The 25,217-nt window shown below is 42.0% G+C and overlaps 1 protein-coding gene and 1 long non-coding RNA gene across 10 annotated transcripts in view; one reads left to right on the forward strand and one right to left on the reverse strand.

Annotated features, from left to right (window-relative positions):
- The window catches only part of aplp2 (amyloid beta (A4) precursor-like protein 2), an 88,213-nt gene that overhangs the window by 4,552 nt on the left and 58,444 nt on the right, over nt 1-25,217 (forward strand). The window lies entirely within an intron of this gene.
- Nucleotides 1,005-18,222, reverse strand: LOC117941630. Its single transcript, XR_004655935.1, has 3 exons — nt 18,211-18,222; nt 5,239-5,245; nt 1,005-1,073 (listed from the first exon to the last, which is right to left on the reverse strand). It is a non-coding gene; the product is annotated as an uncharacterized LOC117941630 (long non-coding RNA).

The following is a 25,217-nucleotide window of genomic DNA, read 5'->3' on the forward strand; positions in this document are numbered from 1 at the left end:
TTGTTCTTGCCAACGACCTTTGTGTGGAATCAGTCATGTTATTTGGGGTAATTAAAAACAACACTGATATAGGAAAACGGGTCAATTTGACCCAAGGACAACATGAGGGTTAACCCGCAAGTAATATCGTTATCGCGATTTTCAATGTTATCACATATTTTCCTCATAACATGCAGCCCTGGTTTCAAATAAGGTTTTGCCCTTTTAGCTTTAGCTTATTCTGTGTTTTGTCTTAGAATTTCATTTCCCCTCGTTGTTACAAACAATCAGGGTGTTTTTATTTTAATTTCACTCTCTTGTGGAAAAAGCCAGGCTGAGCAGCTGTATCTTTTCTGGAGCTGATTCAGAAATCGGGCGCAGGCTAGAAACCACAAAGCAGGTTTACCCAGAGAGTTGCATCATACTCAGGCATGTGCTGATATGGATCCGACTGGATTAATGCAATACAGAATATCTGGAACAGTTAATGCTTTTGGTACATTTCATTCTCTGCTGACTTAAGCAAGCAAAGATTATCACAGCCATGACGCACAGCGTGAAAATGACTGATACGAGTGTTCCGCAAACACAAGCACAATGTCAGATTTTTGTGCCTGTCAAAAAAAGCAGTGTCACTTAAATCGGTGCATGTCTGATTCAAGGCAAGATTGGGCTTGTATGGAATAGATCTATTTAGAAGTGGCTGTGTTAACTCGTGCTGCTGGAGTTACTTTGGCTTTATAGGGTTTGTTTGCAACATGCTCTAGTCAAGTGCGTTTTACAGTAGCCACAGGAAAGCTGGCGTGCGTCTTTGTGACGTCAAAATGACGTCGATCTTGCCGTTGTGCGCGAATATATAGAGCGCGAGCAGAGGTTGTGCACCACTCCTTTTTTTTTGGCGGCGGCGGCGTACGATAAAGTAGAAACAGGAGGCCTGGACGACCGCGAGGGTAATTGGGTGCCAGGACTGGACTCTCAGAGTGACTGCAAGTCCTTCCTGTAAACCTACTGGGTTAAGATGAGTTCTTTAATTGAATCGACAATGTAGGTCATCCAATCAAATCGAAGCATTGACGCCAATGCTGCTGCCAGTTCTGCCGGTGTTAATCTTTTTCTTTTTATCCGTAGAAAGAGCAAAGTGGGTAGCCTTTGCTCATAAGCCCCACCTGTTCTGATAAAGGGTTTTTAAGGCCGATACCAACGCGAAAATTTGGTTATTTAAAAATCCGGTATGCCAATAATTTTTTCTTTTTTTTAAAGTCCAGAAACTTGTTACAAACAGATTTTCCTAACATTAGTTATTTGTAGTTATTTATGAGTTCTCACTTAAATCATATGATAACAATTTGTTTTGTTGTCACAATCAGTGTTGCCAACAGGGGCGTTGTAGAGCGTCCTCTGGTGGACAAACTATGCAACGCCATCACTCATAACATGGTTGACCGTCTTTTCTTTATTTTTTAAAGATTCATTTATCAGAATCATTTATTTGTCATCAGAAATGATTTATTTTTTTAAATCGACCATTATAAATGCAGATACCTATATAATCAGGAAATGCCTAATATTTACCAATATTAATAATATTGGCCTGCTGGTATATCGGTCGAGCTCTAATAAATAGTTACGGTAATCCCATGACAGCACTAAACAAATAAAATGTTCCCCTAATCTGTGAAATAGGCATGCGACTCATGCGAATCATTAACCGAAATCATAAGAAAGAATCTGAATTGGAATCAGAAGAAATCAGGAGGAAGCCCTACCAATGATAACTCTGGTGTCGAAAGTATTGCTCTTTGGTTGCAGTCCTCTTGCAGCAGCAGCAGATTTCCCCTTATCATTTTAAGTGTGTGTGTGTGCTTGGCTCTGTGTGCTTGTTGCTGAGTGTTGATGTTAAAGTATGCTTCCATGTGTGTATTTGCTCTGGGTATGTGCTGATAGTGAACAATTGCATGTGAATGAATGCCACCAGTTGGCTGTGATTGTTAGGGCGGGTGCTATGAAGCTGTCCTTTATGATTGAATGACTCCCTATGAGGGCCCTTTGTGTGCCCCTGAATGGCCCGTCACAAACCAGGGTGTCGTTACAATACAGAGGTGATGGAGACTCTGAGCCGAGACAAGGGCAAAGGCAGAATGTTGGTGACATTTTACGCCTGGAACCCCCCCCCCCACCCCCCAAACAATGATCAGAAGAACTTGCATTTGATAATGATCTCAGTACATCGTTGTGGGTGGGGGAGCACAGTCAAAGCCTTCTGTAGGCGGTTTCTTCTTTCCTCTAAGGCTACGTGTACACCACTACGTTTTGGTTAAAAAACTGAATATATTTTGCCACGTTTATGCCTCGCCTCCACACTACTCCCGTGTTTAAAAGGCCCTAAAACGGAGACCTTTGGAAAGTGCTGCCCACATTTTGGTTTTTAAACTTTGCGGTTACTTTGTAGTGTCAGTCAGTCTTAACGGTAGGAAGGTTTACATACGTTTCAGTAACAGTTCCACCATTAATGTATGTATTTTCTGTATTTTCAACTTCTACATGCAAGATTTTTAAACCACAATCTGCTTACTGGTAACACCGGCACACACATGCCCAGTGTATGTTGAATGGTCATGGGACATGTGTTGTCTTAATATGGACAGAGATTAGTTCTGCTACTGGAGCGAAAACTCTTGTATGGACGGAGATCTGCTTTAAAATGAAATTGTAGCCTAAACTGTAAAGATTGCCTCTTTGAGTTCCGCATTCTGTAGATTAGCTTAAAACCTTGCTTTCAATTGTTGGGACAGCCCCGTATCCCTTTGAATCCTATTAACGACAAGAACCACACAGTGCTTTCAGATCTACAAGGGAAAGGTTCTTATCCCAGAGCCCTATCCTTCTCCGTCTGCCTCATAAACTCATACGCTCAGTTCCCTCCCCCACTCACTTAGTCAAATCCTCATTTCCAAGCTCTGCAGAGGTAAACCAACTTCCAACCAAACAACAAACAACCAAAGTAGAAAAGGACAATGTGAGTCACCTGTATGTAATATGAGAGGTGTTCGCTCACCATTTAAGTTCCATCTGTACTCCATAACTAACAGTAGGAAGGGATGTCTGATTGAATCTAAAGCCCGTATTCTGTCCTTTCATTTCCTCAAAGACGCAATTCATCTACAGTTTTCTTTCTCTCTGCGTGTCTCTCCATCTTCTTTTTCACTGTCTTGGCTGTTTCTTTCCTTCCAAACCCGAGCATGTTTCCCGGAGCGATTCCATCGACAGACACACTCTCAGCTCAGCTCGGGATTTAAATAGAGAGGCCTCATCAGGCAAGCCTTATTCTCACGACGCCAGGCTTTTTCTCTCAGGCTCTGCGTGCGCTCTAATTATTCTGAGTGAGCAGAGTGCTATTTTTTTTTTTTTTTTTTGTAACTGGAAACGCATGTTTGTGTGTCTGTATGTGACTCTGTAGGGCTGCAACTAACAATTATTTTCATTGTTGATTAATCTGTTGATAGTTTTTTTCAATTATTGGATTAATTGTCTGCTCTCTCAAAACATGTGGATCAGTGCCCAAGATGACGTCCTCAAATGTCTTTTTTTTTTTGTCCACAACTCAAAGCTATTCAGCTTGTCACAGAGGAGCAAAGAAACTAGAACATATTCACATTTAACAAGCTGACTTCAGGAAATGTATTTCACTAAGACTCAAACCGATTATTCCATTATCAAAATAGTTGGCGCTTGATTTAGCAGTTGACAACTAACTGATTAACCGATTCATCTTTGCAGCTCTTTGCCTTGTGAAATGTGTTTTTGTATGCCTAAGTACACTTGCAGCTCAGCTCATCACATATTTAGTCCGTTTTTCTCAGTGAGACATCCGGGGAAGCGGGGACTCGATGCGGAGTGAGTGGGTTCAAATCGGCACACTCATGGCTGCACACCGCATAAGTTGCACCAGGCCTCTTGCCATATGTAGGCCGGTCTGCACAGCCTCGACAGTCCTTGTGTATACCCAGCTAACGTGAACGCCACAACACCGTCTGTGTGTTTTAGACAATAGCCTGGCTCAGCACGGCTGCATGAGAATTCTTTTTGTCCATTTATATGCCAGAGTGCTCAGGAATGCATAGCCCGAAGTGCCAACGGCTCGCTGTATTGTGCAGTGAGCGTCGCTCTTCCTGTGACAGTGTTGTGAGAGAGAGAGAGAGAGAGAGAGTGACTGTATAGTCTGACTAGTTCAGAGAACAAAAACATCCCTTGAAATTCCTTTGAAAAGAAACCCTGCCATTTCAGACTTTATTTTTTAATGTGTTCTCTGTTTGAGAATGAGAAGACAGTCAACGTAGGTGGGTTAAACCCTGTCACCTCCCTTCTCAGAGTCTGGTGTGTGTGTGTGAGTGTGTGTGTCTTAGTGAGTCACTCTCGCTGCTTGGGTCTTTCTTTCCATGAATAAAACATCTGGCGTGCTATCTATGAGCTATGGTGCACTTGCCCCTCTGCTTATAGCCCCGCCTGTCTCTTCCTCGGCCCCCGTCTGTCCTTATGTGAGGAGGAATGTGTGTCTTTTGTCCCCTCCTTGTCTTATGAAGGTGTATAGCTCTCATTTTTTGTGAGTCATACACAGGCTCTGGCGAAGCATGGGCACTGATTTGTCTGCCTTTTTCTGACTGCACAAAAGGAAATAGAACAGAGGCAGGCAGCTAAGAACCAAAGAGCAGTTTAACTGTGTGCCAGGCATTGTTTCCCGCTGTTTGCATGCTCAACTTCACCAGGAAGTGTAGGAGCAAACATTACTCAAGGGCTGTTTTTACTCGCGTTTGAACCCATCCTCAACTGAATTTTTGCCTCTCTTGTCGAACAAGAGCATTCCAATCAGTCCCTGTTTTCCAAACTTCAGTTATAATCGTCTTTCCTTAGCGCTTTGTTGATTAGTTTCTTTGTGTCTTTCTGTGTGAGAGCTGAAATGTTCGGAGGGGTCTGTCTTTGTGTCTCTTTGTGCATCATATGTCTCTGTCCTTCATTTCTCCGGCTAAGCGTGCAACATGCTGGGAGGCCATTTTTAGATGCTTTGCGTCTCGTCGTCACCTTCAGCTTTGGACTTTCAGAGCCAAAGGGATTTATTTTTTTGTTTGTGATTTAAGAGCTGTGAGAAGTCCTTCTCTCAACTTATCTGCACGCCCAGATATAAGCACAGTGGCGTGGTTTTCTAAGTTGAAGGAGAACGGGGGAGGAGGTGGTGCTCTCGCCTTGATAAGCTGGCTGGATGACTGGCAGGCTGCCTGGCTGCTACGGTGCTCTGTTTTGCTGAGCAACGCTGCACAAATACGCCATCTCTTGCCAGGGAAAACAGAGCATGTTAGTTCCAGCTCCCTCCCTTTCCATCTTCCTGCATACCGAGCTTCCTTCATATCCCTCCTGCCCCCCACTCCCCCCCCAAACCAATGGAGGTATGATGTCCATCCTGTTAACCCTAACCCTGTTTTTCTAAAGTTTATCCTATTTTCCTCAGGAGATTTGGGGGAAATGAAATTGTCAGAACAGTAAGAGATAGAAGCAATGCAGTGTAACTGTATACCCCCAGAGAGAGGCCTGTGCTGCTGCTGCCACCACTGGTACTCTATGCTATGTGACAGCCCTGTTAGCAGCCTGTCTGATACAGCACTTTCTCAAGGAGAAGGTGGCCAAGGACAAACACCCTCTCTGTCGGATGGTCCACTGGGGACACAGACAGAGATTTCACCTACAAAGAAAGAAAGGTGGATCGGGAGACGCTAGCGTTCCATACTGGATGTTAGAGGCAGAACTGATTTTCTTTTCCTGTAACTAAAATTAAATTACATTTTTTCCTTTGAGTTTTCCCCCTACTTATCTTTAAGCTCTTACCTCCATGCGCTGTAATTAATTCAATCAGAGGTGTTGTGTGCATGATGAAAAGATAAAGCCTGCAGATCCCCTCCCTGTCCTCACAGAAGGAATATAAAGGAGAGAGTATAATTTAATGAGAAGGAAATACGAAAATGAGAATTAGTGCAGAACTCGGATGTCACTCATTGGACATAGTTTCCTCAGTTTGAAATAGAAAACCCTAGATGATTTAGTGGCTGGGGAGTAATGTAGCTTGAATGCTAGCAGGAAACCCTGGGAAATAAAGGACTCTTATAGACACACAAACCGAATGTGACACTCATTGTCTGGCGTCAGTCTCGTTTTCCTTTTTTATTTCCCCTGCATCAACTGTACATAGTACATACAATTTCAGGATTACTGTTTTATTATGCAGACACAATAACTTTTTCAACAAATTGCAAACTTACCAAAATGATGACCAAAATGATGACATGGCGTTACACAGCCCTATAGACTCAGGTCGCTTGTTTCGGCCGATCAACTGTGCAAAACCCAATGATGTTCTATTCATAATGACATAAAACAGAGAAAAGCATTGAATTCTTACATTTCAGAAGCTGGAACGAGCAAACGTTTTTGTACTTGATAAAGGACATAATAGAATAATCAATCACCAAAATGGTGATCAATCATTCAGTGGATGATCTGTTGATTGACTAATTGTTTCTGCACCAGACTGGTCCCAAAGCCTCTCTCATTGCATGGTGTGTGTGTCAGTGCTCAAGGTCTATGTGGGCAGCATATTTAGCATTCTGCACCAGACTTCCCTCCACCCAGATCAGGCAGTGGCTGAGCTATGACCCTGCTATTACCCTTGTAGTATCTCTCTTTATAATTCTCTAACTAATGACAAGTAGATGTTTCCATTATCTTTCACAAGAAGTTATTATAAGACCATTCATGCTCAAACATCCGTTGGAAATGACTCCTGTAGCAACAATAGATGTGCATCAAACCATGAATTCTGAGTCAGGTTGCGAGCTGAAGGAAGACATCATGTGTACATTTTTTGTCACGACCATTTTCATTTTACACCATTGTGCACTGGAACGGCACTTTTTTCATCATAAAGCTGCAGCACAGGAATGCTGCAGCTGTGCACCTCTATCAGCCATTTGGATCAGAGATAAAAACCAATCAAGCACTCTAGAGAGTTCCATTAGTTTGATGAGATATGAATTTAGCTCCAAGCGCAAATCTGAAATAGTCTGCTGTTTTCAGACAAACCCATTAAAAGTCATTTGATCTTCTGCAGCTAATTATAGAGCCTTGTGAGCAGCGGGCCGTCTTCACTGGACTCCACCCCCTCCGTTCCCCGCCTACCTTCCGAGCGCTCCCTTTCAGTGTTCATCACATCCCGTCCTTATGTTTCAGGAGCCTATTTAGTGCCACCGAGCTATCATTGAAATGCTGGAAGCTGACAAGCGGCCCAGTCATGCAAGGGCGCAGGGATTTATCTGCCTTGCAGCAGAGAATCAATTTAGAACCGCAATCAAAAGGAAGAATCGGGATTGAAATCAGAACAGTTCAAATCAAAACCATGCCCAGCCCTACTCCCAGAGAAGTAGTAGCGTGCATCAGAAGGGTCCAATTTGAGGCATACACTGTAGGGAAAAACCCAGGAGGTGGTGGAGCAAGGGCAATCGATTGACACAAAGCGAGTGTGGTAGGCAGGCTCAGAGATGGATATTCCTACTGTGACGTCTGTGTCTTCTTCATAGAGAAATGACTGATTGGCTGTTGGCCTCAGCATGTCTCACTAGAGTTCTACTCTTCACTAGTGTGATTGAAATACCTCCGCCCTTCCCCAAGAGGACAGGCTAAGGGAAGGCAGAGCAGGGCCTAATGACAGATTAGCATATCTACATTACATCCATCATCTTCCCCTTGTAAAGATGGCCTCCCTTGCATTGCCCGGAGCATCACAGGCTAATGCAGACATGTGGGTTGCGTCTCTGCTTCACTGCTCGGTGTCTGCGGGGGGGGGGGGGGGGGGGGGGGGGGGGGGGGGGGGGGGGGGGGGGGGGGGGGGGGGGGGGGGGGGGGGGAAGGAGCAGGGAGCTCTGCAATTAGATAGAAGAATCATGTCAAATCAGCCTGGGTGGTCATGGGAGAACGGCCCCGGAGTCAAACTCAGCTGCCATCCATAACTTACTTAAGTGGTAATAAGAACCAGTGTGTCACTATGAGTGAAAATTATAACCTTGTACAATGGCGACAAAAGATTTTGATGTGAAATAAAAGATTGAAATATTCAATGGGTTCTTGAAAATTAGTTCTGTAAGCTGAAAAAATACATCTTAACCTCTCCTCCACGCTTTCAAGTGAGTGTGAATTTGGACGTGTGCTACACTACAGATACATTCTGGGATAGGAGAACAACCGCTCTGGGTTGTTTGCATTTAATATTACATACAATATTAAATGAAGCTAACTGTTCACACAATACAGTAACATGAGCTATTTAAATTAGCTGGATACGTGGCTCTTACTATGTACCATGTTTACTTTGTCCACAGAAATCTCACCAATGGGTCCCAAAGAACGTCTCAATTAGAGAGGAAATGCCGTAAACACATTCTTTTTTAATCTTAACAATCATTCCCAGATTAAAATTATCTTGTCGTTTTCAGTCCATTAGTTCTCTAATGTTGACTAATGTTGCGGAATGTGCAAAATATAAGTACATGTGAGTTAAATGTGGCAGCTTTCAGTTTGATATCTGCACGTTTTTGCTGTGCTTTTGTAGTATCCAATCCAAAGATGAAAGAATATAATGAGTTGTGACGTCAAAGTCAAACTCCTGGTATCATGCCAAGACTACTAAGGTCATCAAGTTCCTCCCCTCATTTAGTATTCCTACGCAGTACTGTGTATCTATCACCTACTATCATTTCATGTCGTCATATCTTGGAAACATTGCATGTGTCCTTGATTTCGCTCGTTCTCCTGCAGTTCTCTGGCTGCCCTCCCGCCCCATCACGGCCTCACCACAACTCATTGCTGCCTTGTAGCGACTAAGTGTGATATTTTCACGTTGTCCTTGAAACGGCTTTCCCCCCCGCCTGCTCTCAATGTCAGCTCCCACTGAGCAGCATTCCCCCCCATTCTCGCTCTGATTTAGACACAGTGTTCTTCCTCCTCTCTTTTTCGCTCTGTACTGCGCCACACACTCAATTTATGTCTTAACTTTATTCGCTGGAACATTTTGTCCTTTCCTCACATCTACTGTATTGTCTCTTATTCTGCTATCTCTTACACCTCTCACCCCTCATCCCTCCTCGGTTCCCTTATTACTCTTTTTGCTTGCTCAACAATTACGCGCTCATTAACTGGGGGAGTCAGGGCAGCTGAGAGAGACATCAGCGACAGGGCTGGAGGCCTCGCTGAGGTACCCTGTTACTGTTCTTCCTTTATTGACATGCTTGCCTGCCTGCCTTTCTGCCAGCCTGCCTGGACCTGAGGAGCAGCCGCGTGATGCCGCATGCTAATGAGCGTTGAGTCGGGAGTGGTAGTGACGGTAGGAAGGATGCAACATGCTGTGTTTTCACTCGACTTGGAGGGTATGAGAAGGAGAGGAGAAAGTGAAGTGAGCATAGGTCATTTCTTCCAAATCCTCTCTCCTCTGCGCCAGAGATTAGGAGGCTGTGCTCTCCAGTAGACGAAAGAGAGGCACACTCCTGTGTCTAATCCTCCCCTATTTAAACTGCTGAGAGTGCAGTACAAAGTGGTGGAAAGAGTCAGCGTCCACATAAAGCGGGTCTGCGTAAAACACAGGCCCATAGTTCAAAACAAACTGAGCCCCATCTAACAATCGCCTAAGCCCCAAATCTCCCATGTAGCCACTGCCAGAGTCGAGCCCACGGCTGACTTTTTCCCGCCCAGCTATCGCTTCTCAACAGCCTGTCTTTCTCTCTCCCCATGACATCACCTGAAATTCACCCCTCAGAAAGCCCACCCTGTCAGAAATACCCCTACAGCCCTCATTAACTTCTCTACTTTGGTGATGTCAGGCTTAGACATGCACACATGACAGCGATATACAGTACCGTACACACACACAGCCGACCCCTGTCTTACTCTACTCCCCAGCAAGATAGACCTCCCACCCAGTCCAGAGGGGCTTTTAATAAATGGACAGGCAATGGGCATTTTAATCATGCTAATGTGTATGTTACAGTGGGCGCCTTATCGGCTATTTGATCTCCGTACTGGCTCGCTGTAGAGAGCTGGGAGGAGAAGCTGCAGGAGCAAGAATGGAAAACGATGAAGTGAAAATGAAAGAAAGCGAGTCAATTTAGTCTCCTGAGCAACGTAATAAAGACAGCAGCTCTGATTCCAATTAAAGACAGACGTTAGAGACAAAGGTGACAGGGGAGATCATTAGGCAAAAGCAACAGAAGAACCTTCTCGAGCATGTAGGGGAAATGTTTTTTTCTTCTTTTAGGGCTGCACAATTAATCACAATTTTAACAAAAGCGCATTATGGACTGGTGCAATACCCAAATATCTGATAAAGGCAAAATATGTGTCAAACCATCGATAATGTAGTATTGTGGTGCTGCAGAGACGTCCACGCCTATGAATCCCAAGAAAATAATCTATGTTTGGTACAGATCCTTGCAAAAAAATCACCTTTTCATTTAAATTAGTAAAATTTAATTTTTTTTTACGGAAAATGAGTAATGATACAAACATTACCATTCCTCTCCTATATGGTGAACCATATCACCATTGCAAAATCAGTCCAAGTAATCGCAATTTTCTTCATATCGTGCAGCCCTACTATCTTTTGCTAACCTTCGCATCCATACTGCGGTGTTTTTGAGTCCTCAAAACGAAGACATTTGGAAACACTGTTGCCCCTGTTTTGGTTTCAAAACTCCGGGGTTGCTTTATAGTCTGGATGGGTACAAACAGAGACCTTTTGAAATGAGTACACACGTCAGTCAGTCTTATTGGTTAGGTAGGCTTTAGGGGTGGGAGAAAAAATTGATACAGCATAATATCGTGATATTTTCAGTAGCAAAACTGTATCGATACGCAGGCTCCAAGTATGGATCTTTTATTATACATGTGTTGGTCAACTTGTCTGCTTCCATCCCATCCCCAATCCCATTTTGCAGCAATACAATTGAAGTGCGATGAACAAAGAGAAATGTATCTTATTAGATAACACTGATGTTGACAACGTTTCCTTTTTTGGGACAAAATATTTGGAATTGGGAAAAATTAAAAGTTGGAAAAAAAGGTTATAAATTGCAATATTTCGAAGAATATTGCATTGTGTCTGATTCCCACCCCTACTAGGCTTACGGTACCTAGTTGCCGCTTTAAACTACTGCTCTTACTGTTCACCATTGTTGTTCTTTCAGTATTTTCAACTTCTACATCCATGATTTTTTAACTGCATATTAATGTCAGACAATCTGCCTACTGTTTACACCGGCATGCATAAGCCCAGTTTATGTGAATGGTCATGTGATATGGCTTGTCAGACGTGTTCATTTAGACAGAGATTAGTTCTGCTTCTGGAAGTAAAATGTGTGGACGGAGATTGTTTTTTGTCTCAAAATGTTGCTTAAAAATGAAAACGTAGTAGTGTACATGTAGCCCAAATTCATTGTTTGACTTTGTGGTGAGGCTAGTTGTTGTTCTGTCTATTTTAGTCATAAACATCTGGCACAGGGATGTCAAGAATGTAATCCTCTCTAGGCCACGTGAACAGTAAGCCCAGCTAGAGAGGGCTGAAAGGGTCGCCAGCTCACATGGCCCTGAGAGACAGAGAGAGAGAGAGAGAGATAGAGAGAAGCAGGTGGAGGGAGGTTAATGTATAGAGATAGTTGAGGAGATGGGCGTAAAAAGAGTTGTCCAGAGTGCTCAAAGAGGATAGAGATGAAAGGAGGGAGATGGAGGATTGAAGGGGTTGCTCATGCAGAGAGCTTTTAGTGGGCAGAAGGGAAGAATGGCTGATTGTACTGACAGGAGCTCTGCAGAAGTGGCAGCCATGCTCAGACCTATTGTCAGCACAGCATGCAGCTGTGATGCTGCTGCAGAAACGTTCACCTGAAAATGGGCTTCAATCATCACAGTTCTCCAGTCATTAACGCAAAAAAAGGAAAGCAATTATCTTCTTCCTGCAATAAATAGTTTTCACACTCCAGCGCCTTATTTATGCAATCATGCACCTGCGTAGCTTAGCAACTAAACAATAAGCTCTGGGTAAAACCCTGAGTGTAATTATCTCTTTATCGCCGCAGCACACAGTTATCTTAGTTATTTCTCTGCTGACTGACTTTAATGCGTATATACCAACCTTTTTCCACAAACTATAGCACACACACCTTAAGACTCCCTTTTTCGGCTTGTTTTTTCATTTTTGCATGTCCGGCATTTAACGATATTGACTCAAATTCAATTAGTCAAACAACAGCAGCAATTAAACATATATTAAGTGATCATCCATTACACATTTTGTCACATTCAGCAAATATCTCCTCACGGTTAACTAGCTCTATGTATTCTGTGCGCTGTGTAAATGGAAAACAAACAGAAAGGAGTGCACGAGCTACAAAACAATATTCCAGCCAATCAGCAATAGGCAGCGACAGTTGCTGGTGGGGCTGGTGGGGGGGGGGGTGGAGGCAGCATGTAAATGTAGTTATCTGCCCCTGAATATTTCGCTTACTGCACCTTTTAAGTAGCTATTAACAATTTATAGAGCTTGCGCTGCTTTTGTTCCTCTTTTCAAAGCTGTTGTGACAACTCGTTGCCAACACACAGGAGAAGCACATGCATTTTTTATGATGGATAATTTTGTGTTCCCGTTTTATTGGGTAATAGTCACTCTCGCCTGCCCTGCCTCTCCCCTTCAGGAATTGGAATAATGAGGAAGCTGAAGTCAAGCCCTTGTTATCATTTGACATGATTCTTCCCAAATTTGGCAGCATATACTGCAAATAGTATGCACCCAGAGCAGAATTAGAACAAATTTGCTGCTTTGCTTCCTCCTCTCCTTCATCCCCTGTCCTCAGCCGGCTAGAAAACAATCTGCTCTGTATCTACCTAATCTAAGCAGGTAGGCCAAATACAATATTACGACGGCTGTGGATGACCCTAAAGGCTGTGTTTTCTGGAGAATTGGGTGGGTGGGGGGGAAGTAATATTTCAGGATATTCATGCGTGCAGCCTGAAATCTGTGTCAAGAGGGGCCGTAGGGGAAATGCCTCTTCTGTCCCCTCCTGCTCTGCTCTTTCCAGCTCTCCTCACTTCACTGGCAGCCCTTTGCCCTCAGAATAAAAGAGTAATGAAACGCAAGATGCAGCAGGCATCCCGACGTCGGCCGTCAGCCTCTGGGTTTGTAAGCAGACGTGGACAGCCGCTCTGTGTGCTTCGGACGCGTCACAGGTAACCGCTGGGACAAAGATGGCGAGCAAACAGTATAGAACGCTGGGTGTCCGAGGACATGTGTCAGAGGGGAAAACTGTGTGAAGTGAGGGAGGTGAAAGGGATTAAAATGAGAAGGAGTGAGGACCTTTGCCCTGTGATGACAGAGAGTGGCTTAGCTATCTGCCCTTTGGTCACTTGGACACTTGGAATTATCTGAGCTGCACTTTGAGTGAGTTAATGTTCCTTTGTTTGTCTCTCTGTAAAAACACTTACGTGGTAAAAACCTCACTTGTGAAAACCCCAGGAGCAACAATTTTCCATGATGTCTTCCGCAAATACTTTTACCCATAGGCGCCAATGCTAGCACCTACGTGTGCCGGACTGCCAGTAGGCTACATTCATTTAAAATAAAACATTGCAGTTGGTGCTAAGTGGAGTGTCTGTCATAGTGTGATTGGTTTTGTCATTCCCCTGCTCCATTGCTTCTTAATTTCCCATGAAGCTGATCATGGTTACGTGTCAGTTCAACTTCTCATCTCAGGTCCTATCTTTATTTCTGAGAAGTGGCGCTGTCCGAGTTGAAAGATAGCCTACTTTACAGTTTAATTATCAAGTTAAAAGTTGTGTGTTTGTGTTGGCCGCTTTCCATTTCCTCAGATTCTGATATGTCAACATTTTTTGAGTACTTTTTATTTTTTAAACCCTTGTGTTGTCTTTCCGTTATCCATGAACTTGCCCTTCCAAGTCAAAATAGAATCTTTTTTGTGCTTTTCCAATGTTTTTGTCGCTTTTTCTGATTTATTTGTCACTTTTTCAAAGCTTTTGGCGCGTTTAAAAAAACAAAAAACTGAGCTGGTTCAATAATAGGTTTTACACTTATTCTTGGAATTCATGATCAATAAACCTCCTTTGTATCAAATTATACATTAGTTTTTTAGTTAAAAAGGCAGAAATTATGAATTATTTTGACTAATAGTTAAGATCAGAGTGGATTTTGAGTGTATCTCAGGGGTATATGTCAAAGTTTAGTCCAGATAGTGTTTTGAAACCCCCCAAAAAAAAGAATTGACATTCTTTAAGATTAAATAAAACACCCAAACAATTCAATGAAAGTAATCATTCATTTTACCTGAAGAATGTTGTATGGAATCATCCACGTTAGTTTTGGGCAATTTGGTTGAAAAAAAATCCAAATTTCTGATATAAAACAATTGGAAACGGGTCAATTTGAACCGAGGACAACACAAGGGTTAAAAGGGCGTGCGCCCGTGAGCACCCACGGATGAAAACACGGCTCGGCGCCTGTGCTTTTACTCATCTAATGTCACTGTGCAGTCGTAGTGCAAGTAAAACAAGAACCCTGAAGTCAGTTGTATTCCTAATGCCCCTGACACACCAACCAGATGGCCAACCCTCAGCAGAAAAGGCAGTTGGACGGATCAGTCTCCTTTTAAGTTGGTCAAAAAAGTGCCTCGGAACACACCAGACCAACAAAGCATAATACGTCTTGGTATTAATGGTTTACGCCATTACAGCAGGAGGCGCTAATCTGTATTGTCGCCCAAAAAGGAAAACCAGCGGCTGATTGGACGAACGCGCCACGTGGGTCTATCTTCCTTTTGGAAATTTAGATAAGTTAGCATACTGTTTGAAGACATGAGTCCTCGGGGTCACAAACAAACAAACTGGCGTCACACATGCGTCATAGTTTTGTGCCAGAAAACACGCAAAAAATTAGCGTGTCCATCCCATGGATGAACACTAGCAGTTGAACCCGGTGTTGTATTCCCATCAGCTGATCGGAGCTGGAGCCGATGAGTCATTTGACCTGGAATGGGGTTTTGACCATTGGGAAGTGCTATAAATATCCCTTAATTTATGGTTGCAGAACAGTTGATGTGTTGTACTTTATTAAACTCATCACACGTATGTAACATTAAAGAGATTTGTATGAAGACATTGCTGATATGTGTCTTTCTTAAAAGCTAGTGGCACGAACATGTAAATAGATTTGACCAGGCTCCCCACTAAACCATGAGACCCGCACATCCGAATCACTTTGAATCCCTAATGTGACACTTCTCATGAATAAATGCCTTATGAGCAGGCTATTACCTTCTTTCTTTTTTTTAATCAGTCTTCTGAAAGAATTTTTCATTAAAGAGAATGAAGTATATATTACCTTTTAGATCTATTTTGCCTTAAAATCCCCTCTGAGCTCTCATTTACAAAACCTCTTAAGATGAAATATGCTTCTAATAAGGAAAGCACTAAGGGTAGCATTATCCTTATGTTTTTTGAGTGTTTATTTCTTTCTCTGAATAAGCTCCAAGGGGTAGGGCAAGCCTGGAAGACAAGACCCCACTGGCCTACCAACTGGAGCTTATAAATAGCCCAGACACACCTTCTCCCCAGTGTAATGTGTGCCACAGGACAGGAAAAAAAGGACTTTGCTCTAATTAACAGTGTTTTTCTCTTTTCTTGGCCTAGTATCGCTCCACTTTGCCTCATTTACATTAACACGGCAGTCTTTTAGTTGACACCCTTGTCCACCGCCACTTACAATAAATGAACTGGCGATGAAATTACGAGATCACAGCGATTACAAGCGGCCAAGAGTAAAGAATGACCCGCTTCGGTTCTGCTCCTGTCATGGCATCATACAACTAACGATAACTAAAATTTTCTTTCAAGTCAAAACATTTTCAAATCAAGGGAATGAGCGTGAATCCATCTTTTCTTGTTTTCACGTTCTTTTGTTGACTTTATTTCATGAAAATGCATCCTATGTGACCGCTGCGATGATAGACGTGATTGGCTGATGGTTCACCCAATCAACTTCAGGTATTTTTTGAAAGTGCCTGCCCCAAGTTTCCATCTTCACCTTATTTATAGTATCAAATCATAACAAGAGTTATCTTGAGACACTTAGGGTAGAGTAGGTCTAGACCACGCTCTATAATTTATAAAGTCCCAAGTAATTCCCAGGGACGGCTTCTCAGATGGTTCTGTGTTAACAAGTCTATATCCACGGCGTTCCACTTCCGGGATTGCGTTCCCTTCCTCTTCCTTTGTGTTGGCGTTCTAACCTCCGGTGGATTTCTGAGGACTGAGGATGTCTAGTAGGACTGTTTCTACTGGTTCTGTAGAACTCTATTAAGTTAAAGTAATAATAATAGTGATAGCATGAAGTAATAATTCAATCTACATTGGAGGAGGACTACTGGTCCTCAGATCTCTGCAGGGTAAATCCACACAGCTAGCTAGACTATCGGTCCAATCGGAGACAGGTCAGCTGTTGAGTAGATCCAACAAAGACTAGACATGTGACCTCTATCTTTTAGGACATTTTCATCTGGATGGTTTTGAATTTAGTCTTATGTAGATTGGGATCTAGTTGTAAAATAAGGTCGTCCTTAGTTAAACTTTGGAATATACATTGTGAGTGCATGAAATGGCACATTTTGGTACACCCCTACTTCCCACAATCCTTCACCTCTTAACCCTTGTGTTGTCCTCCAGGATCAAAACCGGACAATTTGACATTCTCATCCTTTTTTCAGACTTTCTTTTGGTTTTTAACAACACCACCTCAATACTACTAGTTTTACACTACTTTTTGGAATCATGGTAAATAACCCTCATATAAATAGAATTAAACCTAATATTTGAGTTAAAAAAGCAAAAATTATGAATTATTTTTAATAATAGTTAAGATCAGAGCGATGAAAGTGATCAATTGTATTTGCAAAGAGCGTTGTATGGAATCTAATCCACATTTTTTGTGGTAATTTAGTAAAACAGAAACCCACATTTCAGGTAAAGACATTTTTTAAAGGGGTCAAATTTCACCAGAGGACAACAAGAGGGTTGAACCGCTCACTGTGAACTTGGGGGCACATTAACTGTCACCCGGACTCTGATATTTTACCTTTTCTATTTGGCACACACCTGCTGTGACAAACCCTTACACCACTGGTTTGTCTCATTTTTCCTGATCATAATTCCTCTCAATTCAAGCTGGGACTTGCTGTCTCGTAAATATTTTAAAAGAAAACAAGCGGCAGTTGGTGCAGGGTCTGCTCGTCTCGGGGAGCGACATTGCTGAACACGCTGATGCACACAGCCATGGCGATGGGCACAGTTTTTTCCTTCAGGAAGGGGACTAAGCACAGACATAGCTTTGTATGTATGCCTGCTGTATGTGTGTGAATATCAGAGGAAATATGTGGGATCTTATGGAGCTGAGGGGCATTTTGGTGTTTGCACACAAGGGCACGGTGTTGCTGAATGCACCAAACAGTGCCGAGCAGCTGTTAGTGTGAGTGTTCACACAGTCTTCATTACTACGCCTCCCATCTCTTCTCTCTCTCTGTCTCATATGCCACTCTCACATCTTTGGCCTCATTCCCCCTTTCTCCATTATTTTTTGTCTCTTTCTTGACTCCCCCCTCTTCTTTTTTTCTCCTCTCACTGTGAGCTTCTGATTATCTGTCTCCCTTCCATCTTCCCCCTCCTCCCCTGCTCCACTTGTTCAATCTGTTTCTCTCTTCTTCCCTCGCCTTTTCCCTCTTCTGTCTCTCTTTCTCTCTCTCTCTCTCTCTCTGTTTTCCTCTGCCTCGCTTTCTCCTGCAGCCTCAATGTTCCTCCGTGTGAATAGCTGGGATGCTTTTGTAGAAGGTTTCCATAGTGACGGGCCCATTTGAGCAAGTTGTCATTCCTGTGTGCTGGCTGTAAGCTAGAGAGAGGCCATGTTATCTCCCCCCGACACACAGACAGACCTACGCCACTCAATCCCCGCAGCGAGCTGCTACACACCTTCTGGCTGGGGCTTCACTACCAACACCTCTCGCTCCTGTTCGTCCCTCGTCACCGAGCATGGCGCCGTTAGGGCGACGCTCGCTGAGATCAAGTTGCAGCTCAGTCATGGTTTGCCTTAGAAACTGTTTACCAGTTTTATTTCAAGGTGGAGCATGTAGAATATTAACACCAGTAAATAATTACCACCAGACAGGATGACAAGTCACTTGGCAGTTAATACCCAACCCTACTCTATTTCCATTTACTGAGAACAAATAGTTAAAACAAGGAGGAGTCATGCCTTTTATGCTACTTCTTGATCTCCTTAACATCCTGAATGGCAAAGGCAAAAAAATCAAATACCAAGATGAGATAGGAATCAGAGAGATTCATGGGAAACATTTGGATGGTTTCAGTTTCCTCCATTTTATTCCTATTTTTGCATTCATGTTTTATTCTTGTTCTTGTATATTTAAACAATGGCGTTGTAACCACAATGTATTCCTTCATTCTTAGAGTTTATAAGGATAGTTGTACTTGTTTTTATTGTTAGTAATGATAATAATAATCGTTATTTAGTGAACACTTTTCAAAATCCAAGTTACAAAGTGCTTCACAAAACCGTAAGTCCAGTCGTAAGGACATCAGGTTTTCAAAACGACAAATAAAAAAGGTGAGAAGCAAATAAAAGAACAACAAGGACACCAACATGACATCATGACTTTGCGTAGACAAGCATGCACACTTTCTTCTTTTTGTACATAGCATCTTTTTGCACAAAAACTCTGGACTCTGGAGTGGCTGCTGTTGCATTTTTGCACATCTTTACGCACTACCACAACACATCGTCATAACACTCTTGTGTTTTTGTCTTGTTATCTTGTCTTGTAATAGTGTTTCCCTGTACTGTCTTAGTGTTAAAATGTTGTTGTAAAAATCTGTTTTATTAGCACTTTTTTACTTAGGTAAGTATGTCTTGTCTTATCTGTTGTGCATTTTTTTGGATTATGGATTCCTCTTCATGCCTTGTACATGTGAAGACATTGACAATAAAATTGACTTGACTTGACTTGAGCTAAGTGGCATTTATCTGTACGCATTTTGAGTTATCTGCACATAAAGCTGTATACGTAAGCGTACATGACTTGCCATGTCATTGCGAGAAGAAAGCGAGACACGCAGGACAGTCTCCCTGGTCTCCGGTGTGATACGATATCACTTTATTGATACAATATTGATATATTTCCCAGATCTACGTCTGCGTCAATGGTATCCTGTGCTTTGGAAGAGCTCCACACTGTCTCATTAACAAGGGTGTGTTCAATCAAGCACAGGTTGAGCGGAAAGGATTACAAATAGGTTTACCGTCTGGGGATGGGATGGTAACGGCGTGTCATGGCCGTGCCATTGTCTTCCGTGTTGGATGTTGGGTGTGTGGTCTGGTATACCAGTTCGAGGCAGAAGCAGCAAAGAAGCTTTCCTCTCCTGTCTAGTCCCATCTAGCTATGAATGATGGGAGGACAATGAGTCAAGCAGAAGTGACTGCTATTGAGAAATATTAGGCTTTCTGTTAAAAAAGGTCAAAGGTGACGCCACATTTTGTTTGAAGTGCCCTGTCACCTCAAACTCCAACAAACACAGGACTCACGCACAAGCTTCCAAATTCCTTGCACACATTCCCCAATCATGTTTTTAGTACCGTAAATATTTGATATGGGAACAAAGAACATGATCATTTAAAGATTTTTTTTTTTTTTTTTGTAAACACACATGCACATTTCTTTGCAATTTTCCCTTTCAAGGGAAAAGACTGGTTTTCATAGAAGTGGAAAGCGAATGACATCTCTCTTTAAAGAGGAAGAGGAATCCCACACAGAGTTCACATGGTACACTAAATTTCACAGATTGAGGTTGTTTCCTTTGAAGGGAAGTGAAACTGACTGGACTCCGCTGTTCCCCAAACTGTGGCAGCGGTGACTCATAGGGACACTTGAAATGGTGAAGACAAAAGGCTGTTTCACTGAGACAGAGGAGCTCATTTGCATTGCAGTGAGAGGTTGCCCTTTGGATTTAAAGTCTAAGAATGTGACACCTTTTTCCTTTCATTATTCAGTTTTTACGGTCTGCTCTTCTGAGGGTGGGAGATGGTTGAGGTGTTTGGTCACTAATGGAAATGTCTCTGTCTCTCTGTCGCTGAAAGTCCTCCCCCCTCACTGTCCCAGCCTTCCCATGGCTTCACCCCTGCGAGGAATCGTAACCCCATTTGGCAATCATGTGTAAGGACAATGATACAAAGTTAAAGGGTTATCAAGTATTTTAGTACTGTTTTAGGGCCAGATTTTGCGATTAAAACTTTGTTTTAGCTACATATTTCACCTTCTATGATCATGTTAGAATCAAGAAAGATCCACTGAAAATAGAACATTTCTGTAAACAATCTGTGATATGTAACATTATTCCTACATTTGTCTAGGAGAACAAGAAAAAAACAGAACATATAATAATGGAAAGAGGAATAAAAACTGTGATATCAAATGTTACACCAACGTTCAACTAAATAATTCACATTTGATTATTCACAGTATTTGCGATTAACTAATCACATTCTTTCATGTCGTGGTTTTGGTTTGAGAACAATGACTCGTTCGTCCCTATTATTGACCTCCTTCACTAAATTAAAAAACATCAACAGTATGATGGGCTGTAATGGACAGAGATATTAGTCTCATTTTTCAAACTACAAAAATGAGCTCATTCGATCATAGATTCAGCAATATACTGGGTGCTACAGTAGCTACTGATACTGTATCAGAGTATGTATTGTTTGATATTTTGGTATACTATCTGAACCATATGAATCATTTTCTGATCTTGTTGTTGAGTCTCTAGCTAACACTTCTAAAGCTGAAATGAGTAGGTTATCAACCTGCTCAAATAACCAATAACAATTTTTATACACAGTTGATCTTTTGGTCATTTTCCATGCAAAACTAGTGAAAAAAGGCCAATCGAGATCTGGATCCAGCTGTTTTAATGAGAGGATTAACTTGCTTTCATTTTTGATATATATATATATATATATATATATCTTTTGTCTTTGGTTGTTGGTTGGACAAAGCAAGAAATTAGAGCTCTCCCTTGGATTTAGGAAAAGGTTTGATGGTCATTCAGGATTTTGGACTATCCATAAACAGTGAATCGGTTAATCCAAAAAGATGAAATGTCAGATGAATTAACTATTCAATTAAAGAGTTAATTGTTCTATTGCCGCCACTACCTATGAGCTCCTCATATCTACTTTAATACCCGGGCTCAGACTTGAATCACTTCTAAAATGACCAGCTGTTGTCCCTATACGTATCTATGCATGACACGTTAGATCAAAACAAGTCATCTTCATTGTCAATTTTGTGCCAGACATACAGAGCAATTGAAAATACGTTTCTCGTGGCCGGGTTAGCTCAGTTGGTAGAGCGGGCGCACATATGTAGAGGTTCTATTTTGTATTGGTTTCGCCCTCTATGGGCTACGCTATTGGGTTTATCCTTTCGCGCATGCACAGTCGCGAAGAGTTTCTTTCCCGTCCTTGGGTCCAGCACGGGCTTCAACTACGTCCGCCAATGTTGTATATAAACAGAGCTCACCCGTTGCTCAGCTCCCATCATCAGCTTTTCCTTCAGCCTAATGTTCTAGGAGCAAGTGGCCAGAGCCTAAGAGGGCCATGCCTATACTCACAGAATCTGGAGTTACAATACGTAACTATCTTTCTATTTCTTCAAGGCTTCGCCATCTAAGGGCTAAGCTATTGGGTTAGAGCAAAGCTGATGTAGTCCATGCCACCTGCGACACAGGGCCCACAAGCAGAACATAAAGTTCTCCAGATGCACTTTGCAGGGCTTATCAGATAGTCGTCATTCTGACAAAAGCCTGCAATAGTAATGACTTGGCCTAGGTGGATGACAAGGCTCAGTCATAGTAGCAATAGCGCATGATTAGTGGAAAAATGTGCATGATTGACACTTTTTATGATACACCTGGTTTTCTCTGAGCAGGGGGAGGGGGAGAGATTGTAGATGAAACACATAGAATCTGGAGTCACAATACGTAACTATTGTTTACTCCGCCTCTTTGCGGGATGTCATTCCCCCCCCTCTCTCTCCCCTTTCATGTCTTCATCTGTCCTGTGCCAAAAAAAATATGTTTCTCTCCAACCCATGGTGCAATTAGGACAAATACAACAAATATGATGTAAAAAATTAAAATCACTTAGTATTGTATATCACTTTGTATTGTGATTCTCAGCGAGCTCTTACACAGTCAGCTTATGTAAACATCTCAACCAGGTTCGTATTAAGCTTATGAATAAGAAAAAATTGATTTTAGAGATTGAATGCTTATCAGTATTTCAAATCCCTCTTGGCATATACAGATCTTTGTCTGTTTCAGTGACAGTCTGTGGCACAACAGCAGCATGGATGGAGGGAAACAGCTCATTTCTTTGCAGCAACAGCGTAGCAGCTTTCAGGTCACAACCGGCGTTGCAATCACTGCAGCTTGAGTTAAGCTGCTCACTGAATTCCTTAACGTGAGAAGCAGTAAACATCAAATCCGTACATTTCCCTAACTTTAATGCCAACTTAAGCTCTAGACTGCCCCACAAGCTTCTGTACTTATACTCACAGTGTAAGGCTAATAAAGCACATGAAAATGTCTAACTTTCACCTCCATTTGAAAACAGTTAAAAATCTCTAGAAGTAGTTTGCGTGTATGGAACAAAAAGTTCTCTCAGATCCAATTCAGTGGCAGATGAGTTTTATTCACTGGCTCAGTCTCCAAACAAAGGGTCTCATTCACAGTGACTAATGCAAAGTGCTTTGTTTTATAACTAGGCTACACAAAAGGCAGACACAGTAGACACTAAAGGTGTGTTGATCAGAGAAAATAATAGGTGAACAGGGAAGAGAATAGCAGTTAAAATTTAATTTAAACTGTCAGGTTATTCGTTTTCTTGTACAGGGCTGTTGAGACTACCCGAAATATTAGCATTCATTGATCAATAGGTCAAAGCTCTGCATACATATATGGTGTTTTGTTTTTGTTCTGTAAGGCAATAAACCGTGGTTGGCATTTTGAAACTACCCCACGGGGAAATTCAGTTGTTGCAGAAGCAACCACGCACAAGACACAATAAACAAGAACATGGTATTCTGAAAGCTGTTTTATAAATGCTTTACTGTAATAGAAGCTAATAAAGAGGGCTGTAATCGCTCCCTTCCACATGTTAGCTTGACGCAGTAATTGCGCTGAACACTACTCTCTATTACTAGTCAACACAATAAAAAAGGAAATCAATGTTAGTTCTTAGTCCCTATATATTATATAAATCATATACAGGAGTGTGTGTGTGTGTGTATGTGCCTATCTTGTTTAAGTATTAAATCACCACAGGGAAGGATTAGCTGGATTAACGATGCCAGGCATTTCTCTGCAGAGTCACATGGGCCCTAAGCATTCTGGGAACCCACGTGTCCTGACCGGTGCCTCTTTCTGGAGCTGCTTTTATACAGGCCATACTGTGAGGATGGCTTCACCATACTGTACCTCTGCCAAAATTAGACTAGTTGCCATGGATCAGTGAGGCCTACAAGGTTTGGAGATGAGCTGCTATTGTATTCAACGTAGGGATATTGGCGAAACACTTATCTCACGATTCACAACTTTAAAGTCACAAAACGATTTGTTTACCAGAATGAGCTACAGACAAATGACTGAAAAATAGTCATTTTTTTCTATAAATGTCTGTGCAGAACAACTGATGTGTCCTCATATCAAAAGTGCAACTGAAATTGTGTTTTATCTCAAATAACAAAAATTACATGAAAGCTTTAGTGCGTAATTTTTCAAAATGAATGACGTCTGTTATATTCAAGCCAGTGCCAATAAACTAGTTGCTACGAAGCTAATTAAGACCATCAGCTCCACACAACTCTCTCAGTATTTCTCAGTATGACTATGTTCAGAAGACTGTGTCGTCCGGCGACTTGAAGATAATTGTGTGACGTGGATGCAACAACAGTGTTGTTGTCATTACTTAGAATGCCTCATGGGGGCGACAGAAACGACGCGCTATAGCTTAAAAAAAAATCTTTTCAAAGGAAAGGAATTCTGTGTATGGTTTGTTTTGGCTATTTCAGAGTCTCAGTGTTTGGGTTTGTGTTAGAGGATTATCACTTGGACTCAACCCGAGGGTGTTTTGAAGATCATAGCGCTCATTTATCTTTTTTCCTCTTTCTCACTATCCTCCTGTGTGTCCTGAGCTCACACACTGCTGATCATGCTGCCCTGAGTGGTGGACCTGAGGCCCCCCCACACACACACAAAGAGATTGGATTAGCTTATTTGGATCCAGTCCAGATGCTGTATGGTAGGTCATGTAAAACTGACCCGTACCAGTCCAGGGAGATTTACCCAAAACTTTGATGTTTTATGTTGAGTTTGTGTGTTTGAGCCAGTAGTCTTAGTGGCTCTTTCCTTTTATCTATAATATTATTGCTGCTGGTGTGTACATACAATCATTGTCAAAGAACCCACGCTTCATTCACTTCCTTTTGGGTTATAGAAAAGACCGATTTCTGTCTTTTTATTATTATCCAGCCCTCAAAAACTGTTACCACAGCTTGAAAATTTCCCTGAGCCAAATAGTCAATCACACTAAGTGTAAAGCCTTGATTTGGTTTGGTCAAAGTTTTTTCTGATTAATGGTTATTTCATTGCACCGACATTCAGCATTCTCATGCTCATTCCCACTCTGCTCAACGTCAATCACACACAGCAAGAAATAAAAGTCTCTGGGAAATAATCCTGCAAGAAATAAAACCTGGCTCTCACATGTACAGTATATATTTCCAATTTATTTTTAAGATAAGAAAGGTGTGGCACCTGGGAGGTTGTATTGCAACATTAAAAACGAGTTAAATATATATAAACATATGCATATCATAAAATGCTTGACGGTGTAATGCAGACTAGATGTAGACAGTAAAAGAGCAATAACTCAAAATAGCATCGCTCTTCTGCTTTAAGTGTAACCGGGTAATGCTTTCCAATGAAAATGAAGACAGACTTATGTGTGTGTGTGTGTGTGTGTGTGT

The sequence above is a fragment of the Etheostoma cragini genome, chromosome 3, assembly GCF_013103735.1.
Source record: "Etheostoma cragini isolate CJK2018 chromosome 3, CSU_Ecrag_1.0, whole genome shotgun sequence".
Taxonomy (NCBI): Eukaryota; Metazoa; Chordata; class Actinopteri; order Perciformes; family Percidae; genus Etheostoma; species Etheostoma cragini.